This window comes from Triturus cristatus, chromosome 3_2 (assembly GCF_964204655.1).
Source record: "Triturus cristatus chromosome 3_2, aTriCri1.1, whole genome shotgun sequence".
In the NCBI taxonomy this organism is placed as follows: domain Eukaryota; kingdom Metazoa; phylum Chordata; class Amphibia; order Caudata; family Salamandridae; genus Triturus; species Triturus cristatus.
In genome coordinates this window covers 1,029,267,035-1,029,281,129 of record NC_140584.1, presented here as the reverse complement: position 1 = coordinate 1,029,281,129, position 14,095 = coordinate 1,029,267,035, and positions in this window count along the sequence as shown.

Here is a 14,095-nt window from a genome sequence, read left to right as displayed (position 1 = left end):
TCCCCCACGACGAGCTAATTGGAGGCGGTGGCGAGCTGGGGACAACCCGGAGGGGACAAGAAGACGCAGCCTGCGGCACCCGGCCTACGAGTGAGTTGTATGACTGGGGCCCTGGGAGCGGCGGGGTGGAACCGGAGAGGCGCGGTGCCTAGCCACTGCCGCATGTAGGCTACTACCCTCAAGATACCATTGGGCTGAGATGGCCTTTGGGAAACAGCAACGGAGGTCCCCAGGCCTACGAAGGGACGCAGAGGCTCTGCCTTCCCCCCACGCTCTGGCCTGGTTACAGCTGAACTGAGGCAGCCTTTTCCCCTCCTAGTTACCTGCACGTCTTTGGACGCTGGGGGTAAACTTGCACTGGACAGGGGCTACACCACTGCAGGACACAGCAGTACATATCGCCGCTGCCTGAGGGCACCGAGGCCGCTGCCGGGGCGCCAGGCTGGACCCACTGGACACGCGCAGCGCAACTCCTGCGCCTCTGGCCGCTGCGGGGGGTGACCGCGAACACGGAGTGGAAAGGGGGCACAGGCACGACCCAACCCCTTGGAGGGAGCCATCAGACGCCAGACCAGCTGCCGTTGGACCCGTCGCTGATTGGAACCTCTGGGCCCGCGGTGACCGCGACGCATCGCACGCGGCCTGGTGGATTGGAGCAGCGGAGCCCGGCGCTGCGCTGGAATGGAGGAGTGAGCCACCCCTCTCCCTTGAGGTGGTATAGGACCCGCAACGGCGGCCTCGATGTCGCGGAGGTGCTTCACCGCGCACGACGGGCCTCCGCCCCTCTGCGACAGGGAAGAATACCTTACACGCGCCACCAGCTCCATGCGAACGCGCGCCGGACCGGGAGCTGCAACGGCGAGGGGAAAACACGAGAAAGCAGCACCCAAGATGGATACCGAACACATAGCGGCGAAGCTGGATAGCGTCCTGGCAGCCATGGAGCGGATGGAAGAGTCCCTGCAACAGACACGCACCTCCCTGGAGACCCGAATCGATGGCGTGGCAATAGACTTGACCCACCTCCGAGCTGATCATAAAAAGTTGCAAGCACGCACAAAAACGCTGGAAGACACAATGGCAGATGTCGAGCCAGCGGCGAAACAGACGGAAACAAAGGTACAAGACCTCCTGAACAGAGTGGAGCTCTTAGAGGGTAGAGCTGAAGATGCGGAGGGCCGGGCACGAAGAAATAACATCCGCCTAGTGGGCATTCCGGAGAAATGGGAAGGGGCGGATCCTGCCCGCAGGGTCGAGGACTGGCTACGAGACCTGCTACCGGACAGTGCGCTTTCCCCATACTTTGTAGTGGAGAGAGCCCACCGTGTGCCCACGAGACCGCTCCCCCCGGGCTCTAACCCTAGACCGTTTCTCCTTCGGGTACTCAACTACAGAGATCGAGATGCCATACTGCGCGAAGCCAGGAACTTAGGGGAAGTCACCATAGACAACGCCGCGGTGATGTTCTTCCCGGACTACACAGCGCGAGTGCAGAGACAGAGGCATTCCTTCCTGGCGGTGAAACGAAGACTGCGCGAAGCGGACCTCAAGTACTCGCTACTTTTCCCAGCCAAACTGAGAGTGGTGGCGCGAGACAAGACACATTTCTTCACGAGCCCCGAGGAAGCGGAGGCCTGGCTGGATGGAGGAATGCCGGACGCGCCGCGAAGGGCGCTGGGAGCTGCCACGACGGAGAGGGTCAGAGGGACAAGACGACGGCACCGCCGCAGGTCGCCCACGCCGCCGCTGGTCAGAGGAGCGATGACCCGCTCCCCACCGGTGGACCTCGTTCAACAGGAACAGCGGGATGCCCTGCGCAAGGTGGCGGAAATCAGCAACTCCCCGGCGCCGTCGCTCCGCCCGGGCGCTAGTCCGGCGGTGTCCTCAACGGACGATGAGGAGATCTATGGAATCCCGGATACGCAGAGCTCTGGGGGGCCCCCGGAGGTCACGCCGCAAACAGCGGATCTCTTTGGTTGACGGGACCCGGTGGTGGACTGCTGCCTGCTGCATGAAGCAGGACTACCTTAGTTCCTGCTTGGCTGCCCCGCCTACCACTAGACCTGCCTAGGGCCTCCCTGCGCCCACGCCGTTGCTGCTCTGGGGGACTCGAACATGGAGCTGGACACTGTGAGTACATTTTCTAATCATAAACACGTGAATCATTCACCCACTTCGCAGATACGCAAATGTGCCCCACAGTGCTCTACCGCCGGCCCGTTGCCACAGGAACCACTCGGAGGGGGACATGACCCCCCTGGCACCCTCGCCCACACTAGACTGGTAACTGGGCGTACAGCTGCCACGGCATTGGGCAACAGACACTAGACATCCGCCGGCCAGCAGTGGCTTGCACACCCCACCCAGGAGAGATGCAGGGCACTTCCAGGACTGCACTGTTTTGGTTACTGATAAGATATAAACCACAAGATCCGCCTAGGACTGTATAGTTCATGAGCTCACTTGAGTGTTTGGACGGCGAACCGTTGTGCAGCCGACCTTTTGGTATTTTGGACTTTGTTGCCATGTTAAGGCTTCATGTGTTCCCTTTCTTCCCTATCCCCCTACCCTACTGGAGATCGAGACGCTGCGCACACGATACTCAACCTAACTGCACGGTGGGAGCGGACTGCTGGACCTGGGGGACCCTTGGGATGGGGGCCACACCCTGGGGGGATGAGGGAGGCGCGCACGCACGTGACTGCTATGGCTAATATCCAAATATGCACCTGGAACGTCAGGGGAATGCACACACCGGCTAGGCGTTATCATATCTATTCATACCTAAAGCGACTGCTCAAAGAAACCCATTTGAACGGAGCTGAGGTGCGGGCACTACACCGTAGATGGCGAGGGCAATTGTATGCTACGGAATATTCCTCATACGCTTGCGGAACACTGATATGGGTCCGCCCTGGGACTCCTTGGGAAACCACAGAAACTGTGGTGGATCGGGAGGGCAGGTATACAGCTGCGCAGGGCAGACTAGATGGCCAGCTTATTACACTAGTGTCCCTCTATTCCCCCAACGTCGATCAGGGCGGCTTCCTGGCGCGGCTCTCAGCGACCATGGCAACTTGGCATGCAACCTCGTGGATAATAGGGGGTGACTATAACTGCACTTTAGACATCACACTGGATCGCTCCTTCCCACCCCCAGCTAACGCCTCTACAAGGGGAGCCACGAAAGCACTATTGGAATGGGCCGCGCAATGGGATCTACATGATGTTTGGCGGCAGCGCAACCCGGGGACGCGGACATATTCCTACTACTCTGGCGCTCACGACCTGCATGTCTGCCTGGACCGGTTCATGGCGTCTACTGACCTCCTACCCCACGTGACAGACACACAATACATGGGCCGCACGCACTCAGATCACAACCCACACTTCATGTCCATGGCCTGGGTCCGCCCGCACCCCCCCCGTGCCCACATGGCGCCTACAACCTGCGCTGTTACTGGACGCGGCTTTCCGTGATGCCTTGCTCGAGCGCGCTGCGCAATACTTCGAGGATAATGCCGGTACGGCATCCAATCCACAGGTGGAGTGGGACGCCTTTAAGGTGGTGCTCCGAGGGGCACGTGAGGCACGTGAGGCACCAACTAGAGAGGGACTTAACTAGGCTGGAATCGGACTTGCTTGCACGAGAGGAGGGGGCTGTGGATGGAGACGGGGACCCACTACACGAGGCCCACACGGAACATGCGCGCCTCTTGGAGCGACTCCGAAACGTCAACTATGCCGCGCATTCGGCGAGAACACATCACCTGGGCGACAGACCAGGCAAACTTTTAGCGTGGCTGATCTCACAGGACGCCCGCTCGACCCCGGTGACGGCCATACAGAGGGAGGGGGGGAACTAGTGTACACGCAACTTGGCATACATGACGCCTTTACTGCCCACTATGACGCATTGTATCGCTCCCGCCTATCAGTCCCTCATCCTGATATAGCCGACTATCTCTCCCCCCTGCAAATGCCGCAACTGACTATTGCGCAGCAAGACGAGCTGGGAGCCCCGCTGGAGTCAGATGAGCTCCGAGTAGCCATCTTTAACCTGTCCAATGGCAAAACCCCGGGCCCGGACGGGCTACCGGCTGAGCTTTACAAGGCTGGCTCGGACATCCTCGTCCCGGAACTACTGCGAATGTACACAGCGGCAGCGGAAGATGCTGATTTACCCCCAACGTTAAATGAGGCCATCCTGGTCTCTATTGTTAAACCTGGCAAGGATAGCACACGGGTGGGCTCTTACCGCCCACTGGCGCTACTGAACACGGATTATAAAATCCTGGCTTCTGCGTTAGCCAGGAGGCTGGCCCCTCATGTACCCGCTCTAGTGCATCGAGACCAAAATGGATTTGTCCCCACACGTCACACTTCCTACAACATCCGCCGCCTCTTTCGGGTACAGGAATACGCCACGCAGCAGTGGCCAAGGGCGGGATGCCTGATACTAGACCTGGAGAAGGCCTTCGACTCAGTCGAGTGGCCGTATCTGAGGGCGGTCGCAGAGAAATATCGGCTGGGGGGGGGATACAGTGCCATGATTGACCTACTTTATGGCAGACCGACAGTCCGAGTCCGTACGGGCCGTCTCCTCTCCGCTGACATCCGGGTCCGCAGGGGCACCCGCCAGGGCTGCCCGCTGTCGCCATTGCTGTTTTCACTGGCCATGGAACCCCTGGCCGCGACTCTCAGGACGCGCGGACTGGAATGGGGAATTCCATTGGCGGATGGCCTGCATGTGGTGTCTCTGTATGCAGACGACCTGCTGCTGTACGTCAGGGACATGACTGCCATCCCTGCCTCCCTCACTGACATCTTCCGCACCTTTGAGGAGATGTCGGGCCTGAGAGTCAATTGGGCCAAGTCGGGAGCCTATCCCTTTAGCCCAGCAACGCCTGAATGCGACATCCGGCTGGGAGGGGACAGGCTGCGGTGGCATCCCACCACCTTCCGCTACTTGGGGATAAGGATCTACAGAACCCCAGCAGACGTCCTGGAGGGGAACCTCCTTCGAGCAATCGCTTCTGTCCGAGCACAAGTTGGCTTCTGGAACACCTTACCCCTTAACGTGCCTAGTCGTGTGGCACTGACCAAAATGATAGTGCTGCCTCGCCTACTCTATTATTTTGAAAATATGCCTCTGTATGTTCCCACCAAGCTGTTCCGCGAACTGGAGGTGCTGCTGCGTAGCCTCATCTGGAACAAGGGGAGACCGCGGGTGGCGCTGGCTAAATTATACATGCCCACGGATTCCGGGGGCTTGGCAGTTCCTAATATGGAACTGTACTACCTCGCGGCACAGATGCAATGGGTGGCGGGATGGCTGTGCGGCAAGCAGCTTGAGGACACTACCTCGCACGTGGCTGCCTGGACACGAACACAAATAAATACACTGTTCCACCCGATTACCCGCACGCCCTGCCCGTCCCAGGTCTACCTGGCGGTAGCGCGCAGATGTTTCCTGCAGTGCCTCCGCCTCACGCGCACGACTACGCCATACGCCCCGAGTTTGCCACTCTTGGGCATGCCTGGCCCGACGGGGCCAATCACGGAGACCCACTTGGCTGAATGGAAACAAGCGGGAGTGGACACGCTGAGCGATCTATATGTAGATGGTGACTTACTTGCGTTCGCCAACCTGGCTGAAGACACGGCTCTCCCGGCGGGACAGTTCCTCCTGCATGCCTCCCTCATGCGTACGCTCACGACTTCCTGGGGCGACATGGCGGTGGAACCCCCGACGCATACCTTCATCCAATATCTGCACGTTATGGGCAATGGCGCGCACATCATACACTGGCTAGCACAGGCACTGCAGGCGCACTCGCAACCATCCACATTAACACTGAGGGAGCGCTGGGCGACAGACAGGGGAAGAGACTGGACAGACAAAGAATGGGCGCTGATACTGGCCAGCCCGACCAACATTCCACGCAACCCCCGCTTTAAAATTATACAATACTATATACTGCAGCGCGCATACCTTACACCTGAAAAGATTAACAGATACTTCTCGCGGACAGATGCAGCTTGCCAGCGGTGCTCGCTACCGGGAGCGGACCTCTTACACATGCTATGGCACTGTCCTGGTATACAGACATACTGGGACAACGTATTGTCACTGCTTGCACGCGGTGCTGATGGACGACTACCGCGCACATGGGACGCATGCATACTAGGGTTGTATAAGCGCACAAAAGATAACAAAGTGCAGGCACGCTTTTGGGACATGGGTCTCATAACAGCCAAACGCTTGCTCACCAAGCATTGGAAGGCAGCAATCCCCCCGCACATCAGACATTGGAAAGCCTCCTTCGTTAATTGGGCACAGGCGGAGTGTGCGGTGCTTCTTCGTGAGGAAACTGCGGGGCTCCGGAAGTTCCCCATCGCCCAGCTTTGGGACGACCTCCTCACAGCATTTCAGGTGGCCTGTCAGGACCGAGGGATAACCTGAGTCTCTGGAGAGCGCCGCTCCCTTGCTGGCTGGGTAGCAATATCCCTAAGACCGTGACGGAGTCAGCTCCCGCCCCCCTCTGCTTGCCCCCTAGCGCCTCTAACTTTCGCCCTACAGGAGACTGCTGCCGGGAATCACTCGCTGTACAACCATGGCGTGCGCGCAGGGATTGCTGCTGCCGCAGCCTGAAGCAACGCGCGCAATACCTGGTTACGGGCCCGGACGGGAAGACATGATCACTCCGCCCTACCCAGCCGCTCCCTCCCAGGCACAGAGGAGCGCCCTATACATAGAGAAAAAGGGTGCGAGCACCGGCGCTACGGGCTCCCGGCCTTTCTGACAGCCCCCTTCTCCCCCCCCCCCTCCGGCCTGCTGCTTCCCACGTACATCGCGTGGTCCCGCTTGCCCCAATCGACAGTTGATGCCCCCTCCCGCTCTAACGCAGAATGATCTCCTCTTCCCTCTTCCCCCCTTACCCTTGACCCCGCCTGAGTTTACGACCCTAATCTTGATCCCCCCTATCGCAGCACATACGCAGGGAACAGTTTGGTTATTGGTTAAGCTCCCTGATCGGATCCCTACCTAACCACGGATAACAAATGATGGATGCGTTGTCCGGCACCCCCGAAGCGCTACCCTACCTAGCGTGCCCTGAATACTGCTGATGAGGCAGTGATGGTGCCCACTCCGTGCAAGGGACGGATACGCCCGGGACGCACGGAACGATCTTACCCGGAGCGCACTGAGTTGCATACCAGGCGTACCCAGACACTTAGCGGCTTGAGGGGCACAATGCTGGAGGGACGGATGCGCGCCATGTAACACACGCATAGACTTGAACTGCGAAGCTGCACACTGGGCTCATCGGATATACGCGCTGCCATATATGTCACTGTGAGCTATACCGAACCCTCCTTGTCGCGCTCCAGCCTACACTATGAACACGACGCAAGTGCTAAGCTGCCCGGAGGCCTTGACACTGGGGGGTAACCACGGTGTCCTGTACGACTCCCGCTAAGGGCCTGGGTGGCAACCGAAATAGCCGCAATGTGGGCTGGAACACAGCGCCATCCTCTATTGCTGGTAATGCGCTTCAGAAACACCACAACAAAACACAGAAAAGCACCATAGGCCTACCAAATGTTCACATGCACAACGCCGCCGGACCTCCGGGCTGCCGGCTGAATGGCTGTGTCTTACCATCTGGAAACATGTGTTTATTGTCTAACTGACCCGACACCTTGGATGGTGAATGTACATTGTAAAATGATGCAACTGCGATTAATAAAGGTTTAAAAAAAAAAAAAAAAAAAAATCAGACACTAGCTGATCCAAGCTAACGTCTAGGGCTATTGGGATATAGATGGGGCATCGATAACCAGTAGGGATGTTCTCGTTCATCTAGATTTGCAGGAGGCTCTAGACAGGAGAGTTAGCGGGCAAGACTATAGCTGTTTTAGTGAGGGGCTCTGGCGGCGACGGTGGCCGCCTCCAGAGCTGTGGCGGAGTTACAGGGCGATCTGGAAGCAAATGGGTACCGAAGGGTACCTCTGCGCAGCACCATAAGGGGTGCCAGAGCCCAGGAGCCTCATGGGAGGTTCCTGAAAAACCGTGTCGGCGCCCCACTAGTCCTTCGGGCGGTTGTCGGCCTGAACAACCGGGGGCTTGCCTTGCTACGCTCCGCCCTGAAAGAGGCGTGAGTAATAAGGGACCATGATCCGGGAAGAGGATCACTGAAGGGGCAGCACAGATGGGGTTCGCCCCAGTGCTGCTTGGGTCATCAGGCGGACAGCCGGCCCAGATGGTTGCCTGCCCTTGGATCGCCCGTAAGATAACCCACCATATTACATAACGGTGTATGTAATAAACCTGCAGCAGTTTTTACCCAAACTAAATTTGTTTGGTGTGTTTTATTTATGCGTAGAACATGCATGCTATTGTGGGGGGGTGGGGAGTGTTGTCTACTGCTGGTACTATTCGGCTGCCCGAGGCGCCCGTAGGGTGCCCTAAGGAGGGCGGGCCTCTAGTGCCAGCAAGGCACCAGCCCACCCCCCTTCTTCTAAGTGTGGGTGGTGCAGATTAGGGCATACAAATTCTCCCTACTTCCACGGATAGAGTAATTTCACAGATACACGCACATGCACTCATCATACACTTGGGCCCATTTCACTAACATATACTCGATTACTCTATCAGCACTGAACCTGTGGAGAGAAAACTCCTAAACACCCTGTATCTACACTGAGGCCAATAGGATCAGTTTGACACTGTCTTGAGTCATGATCTAAACAATCTAAACAACAATAATCAAAATAGAGTACTCAATAATTGACAAGAAATAACCACCAACACTGTATTTAAAATAATGGTACTTTATCTAAAATTAGTCAAAGAAAATCAATCAAAGTAAATCATTATTCTCATAATTACCTATTCTAGCTAAATGTCATGAATGGGTCAGGACAGGTCTCTCAGTAGAAGTCTCCCGAGTCGCCGTCCTTACAGCATCGATCCTCACCAACGCAGGTTTTGGAAGAAGTGGCCTTAGACCCTCTCTAGGCTAACAATACTTATAGTAAATCTTGCAAATTAAAGAAACATAAAATGTTCTAAATATCCGCTGAACCGCTGAGCAGAGCGAGCAGGAAAGGATGTAGCATCGCTACATTTGGAAAATCTCCGCTCAGAAAAATCACAAAAATAAAAAGACGGAAGAAAGAAACTCGAGTTTTGCAAATGTTTCTTTCACGTTCACATTTCCTCGGAACCAGCATTGTAATCACAAAGTTCATTGTGGCTCCCTTGTCCTCCAAGGACACTTGGACTCTCGCCCAGAGCTGCTGTCCTCACGGAAAACTTTTAAACCAGGCGATGACTGTGGTCAGATGACTCTCGACCATGTTCAGCAAGGCCCTCTCATCAAAATTCGATCACTCGAGCGCAGGCTTTAAACGGCGGCCATTTTATGACAGGCCGAAACGTACCATCTTAATTAAAAGAGACAAAAACAACGTTACCACAGCATAGTGATTAAACAGTATTAACCCCATTAATACCCTTATGTGTATGTAATTATCTAGCCTTTGCAACACAGAAAAGCATTAGTACACGTTATTTCAAAAGCGTTTTGTGCTTTAAAACAAACAGCACTCAGCAACATTCATTTAATTAAACCTGCACATTATTATTAAGCAACATGAATGCATCCCCACGTGTAGTTTTCTCTTGTTAGTTCGTGTTGATTAATCAGAATTTCACACAAAACAAATAATTAATAGTTACAAATTAATATTTTTTTAATTTTCGACATATAGACAAACCAGAGCTTAAAAACCCAATAGATTTTCAACAGAAAACTCTGCTCCAGCAATCCCCCCTTTGGTGATATTATCACCAAATAAACAACCCAAAAATATTTAGTCCCATTTTAGGAGAAATTGGAAATGTCTTTTTCTCCTTACACAACACTACACACCAGACTCCCTTTCATCATCCCTCTTTGTTTCCAAGTAAACACTCTCCCTCAATTCTTCTAATTCTATTTCTTGTGGTTCTCTTTTTGACCTCTTATTTCTCTTTTCAATATTTCTTTTAATTAATTTCTTTTTCCCTCCCCTGTTTTTACAACACAAACACACCAATCTTAGTATCAATAAAGCAACAATTATACAGGTCAAAGGAAACAATATCTTACCTATAATAGTACTACCTATTTTTGCAATAAAACTCTTAACAGCAACTATTTTATTAGCTATTTTAGTCCAAATACTCTCAGCTTCCAGTGGTACTAATTCCTCATGCAAATCAGTAATATTTTTGATATAGAGCTTCAGGTCTTTGCTTTCGTCTGGAATGTAAGTGCAACAATGTTGAACTTTCAGCATTCCACAGACTCCACCCTCTTTGGCCAATAGAATATCAAGGGCAAGTCGATTTTGCATAGACATGGCACGTACGGCAATCATCTCCGTATTCACCAAAATAAACCCTCCAGCGGTATTTGTCGATAAGCGATCCACCACTGTTGACAGTTTACGAATTCCATAAGCATTCAAAGAAATTCCCACTGCTGGAATTAAAGCTCCAAAAATATCACCTACAATTTCAGACCAAGTTTCTCTCTTAAAACGTGTTAGTAAATTAATATGTTCTACATCTTCTATTCTATCTATATGAAAGATCTTTGGAAAGACCAGGCCCACATAACACGTGCCATACCAATGGTCAGGCAACCTGTAATAAGCCTTGTTCCCACAAACATAATACACTCCTGGGAAAATTGGATCTTCTCCTCCCTTGAAACCCCATCCTGTTGCAATGAAGTATGTATCATGACACTCACTAGTCCCAACAAAATATGTATCATATTGGGATTTCCTTCTTGTAATGCACAGCTTACCCTTTTGTGGTGCATCTAGAGCTAAAGTTGGACTAGCCCCATTTCTCAATTCTTTTCCCATCTCAATGTCCCAAATTGTCTCACTCATTTTATATTTCCCTGCCTTTTCATGCATGCTCATTCTCCTTTCCTCTACCATGTTTAGGAAAGCCTTCTCCTCTTCTTTCAGACTGCAAGTTAAATTGTTCTTAAAAATGTAATCTAATGTTAATTCTTCTTTTTCAATAAAAATCTCACCAAAAATATTAGCTTCTTTAGCTGGATTCAGCTTTTTGTTCATTGGCAATTGCCCAAAAATGTTATCTTTGTTAGACATCTCATAATCTATTTTCCCTAACAAATAAAAAACACTACTCAACACACTACAAGAAATTCCATACGTAGCTGGTAAATGGTGATAAGTAACACCCTCTGAAACGGATGCAGGTAACTGCATACATACGTAGCAATCCCTAACTTCCATTGTCTTCACATATTCATATAACAATTTTGAAAAAACATTACTAGAAAAATCATTAATTGACCTATCTTTATGTATATAAGTATTACTAATTCTAGTTGGAACTACTTGATGTGAACTCTTCCCCACATTAGTCACATTCTCTGTATGCATCTCAAATGTACCTATTGTAACTCTAAAAGTAACTAATAAAGCTAATACACCCCATAGTAGCATTAATAATCCAGTACAGCAGCAGCACATTTTACACCATCTTCTTAAAAAGGCACATCTACTTTGGTTATTCTCTATGTTAGCCATTTTACTACTTTGACCGTGTCTTTTGACTTAGCCTCTACTACTCCACTACTGAATCTCTAAAACTCTGGATTACTTCAAACAATTAATTTTCAAGCTTTCTTCTTCCAAGTGATTTCTTCTGTTCACTCAGTTTGGATACTCATCACTCTTTACTTCATTTTCTTCAACATCAAATTGTATTAAATCTCCAACATCATCCTCAGTATCCGACTTTTCTCCAATGTCAGTCAAGATTACTTTCAGGATTTCACCTGTATCTTCCTCAACCACTTCTCATACGGTCTCCTCTGGATTTCCTTGACTTTCTGCCTCTTCACCTTCAGACAGTGCCACGTACGTCCATTCCGGCGACCTATACTTCTGGTTAGGTTTTCTTATCCTTTTGATCTCCTCTGGTTCTTTTGACTCTTTTCGCTTTTCACCTTTTACTGGATTCTGACTCGACACCTCATTCACTTGTTCAGCTTTCGAGGTATTTGCTCGTATCAGTCTGTATCTCAGCTTCTTTATTCTGTTGTTAGGCCAAAGATCTCCTCTTATAACCTTTTTTGGTCTTGTTTCTTTATTATTTCTTTCTCCAATCCAAGTTCTCTTTCTCAGAACTCGACCCTCTGATTTCTCATTCTCACTTTCATCCGATTCTGTTTCAAATGCCTCTTGTTCTTCAGCAGTTTTCTTTCGCTCCACAGTCTTTTCCACCACTGTTTGAGACTTCCCTATTTCTGTCCCTCCTCGGGTCTCCGACACGCAATCTTCTTGCTGTCTACTTGTCCCTTCACCTAGCTTATCAAGAATGTTCCCTACACCTCCTCGGGGGTCTTCCGCAATCTGTCCCTCTCTATCTTCTTCTAACCCTGCTTCTTCAGGTATAATCTCAAGTGGTTCTTCAATCTCCTCTTCTGATTCAGGAGTAGTCTCTGTGGAATCCGACACGCAATCTTCTTGCTGTCTACTTGTCCCTTCACCTAGATTATCAAGAATGTTCCCAACACCTCCTCGGGGGTCTTCCGCAATCTGTCCCTCTCTATCTTCTTCTAACCCTGCTTCTTCAGGTATAATCTCAAGTGGTTCTTCAATCTCCTCTTCTGATTCAGGAGTAGTCTCTGTGGAATTGCTCTTTTCTCTTCTTTTTCCTCCACTGCTTTTTGGAACTTCAGGCTCTCTTACAGAATCTGATCTCCCTTCTGAGACTCTCAATGGTTCTCTTGAAGCCTCTCCTGATTCTCTTTCTGAACTTCGATTTTTCCTCACTGGTTCTGTGTCTTCATCATCACTGGAATCTGACTCTTCAAAATACTCCTTACCAGTCCCATCCTTTGGGTTTGGAACTCTCAGAGTATGACTTGCATGTACCCAGTTTTTCACACCAGCACACTTCACTGCAGTTGTCGTAGTCAGAATGACTTGTCTTGGCCTTCCCCACCTTGGAACCAAGCAATTTCTTCTTCTGTGTACTTTAATCCTCACCCAGTCCCCTGGACTCAGATCATGAGCTTGCTTCTTCTCAAGTGTGGTAGCGTCTTCTCCAACCTGGTGAAACACAGAATGAACTGCGTCAGCCAGGCCTTTACAGTAATCCAAAATCATGTCATCAGGTATTGTCATCAACTTATTGACAGGTACAAATGCATGACGCATTGCACGTCCCATCAAAATCTCATGTGGACTCAAACCAGTAGTTCTATCTGGAGTAGATCTAATAGTCATTAGCACTAGAGGCAAGACATCAGGCCATTTCATTCCAGTGGCTAAACACATCTTACCAATCCTGTTCTTGATCGTGCCGTTCATCTGCTCCACCACGCCAGAAGCCTCTGGCCTGTATGCACAATGTAGCTTCTGCTGTATGCTCAATGCTTCACAAATCAAACTCATGAGCTCATTATAGAAGTGTCCACCTCTATCAGACTCAATCGTTACTGGAAACCCGTACCTAGGAATCAACTCCCTTAACAGTAACTTTGCCACTGTTACTCCATCATTTCTCCTAGTCGGATAGGCCTCCACCCATCTTGAGAACAAGCAGACTACCACTAGAACATACCTCAATCTGTTCACTTGGGGCATTTCAATGAAATCAATCTGCATTCTCGTGAAAGGACCACCTTCTCTGCCTATCGTTCCCAGACTCACCACTGTCTTTTTCCCAGTGTTAAATTGCTGGCAAATCAAACATCTTTGACAGATGCTCTCTGCAATTGTCCTGAACTTTGCATTGTACCAAGTCTGCTTAAAAGACCTGATCATCGCATCCCTTCCCAAATGTCCCTGGCCATGATACATCCTTGCCATTGTTGACAACATAGAGTTAGGCATAACTGGTCTACCATCTCTATAGACCCAAACATGGTCTGTTTCTCTTGGGGCACAACCTGCCTTGATCCAGTCTTTCTTTTCTTCCTTTCCTGCCTCTTCCTGCAACTGTTTCACCTCATCCCACGTCTCTAGGACATTAGTAAACATCACAGAA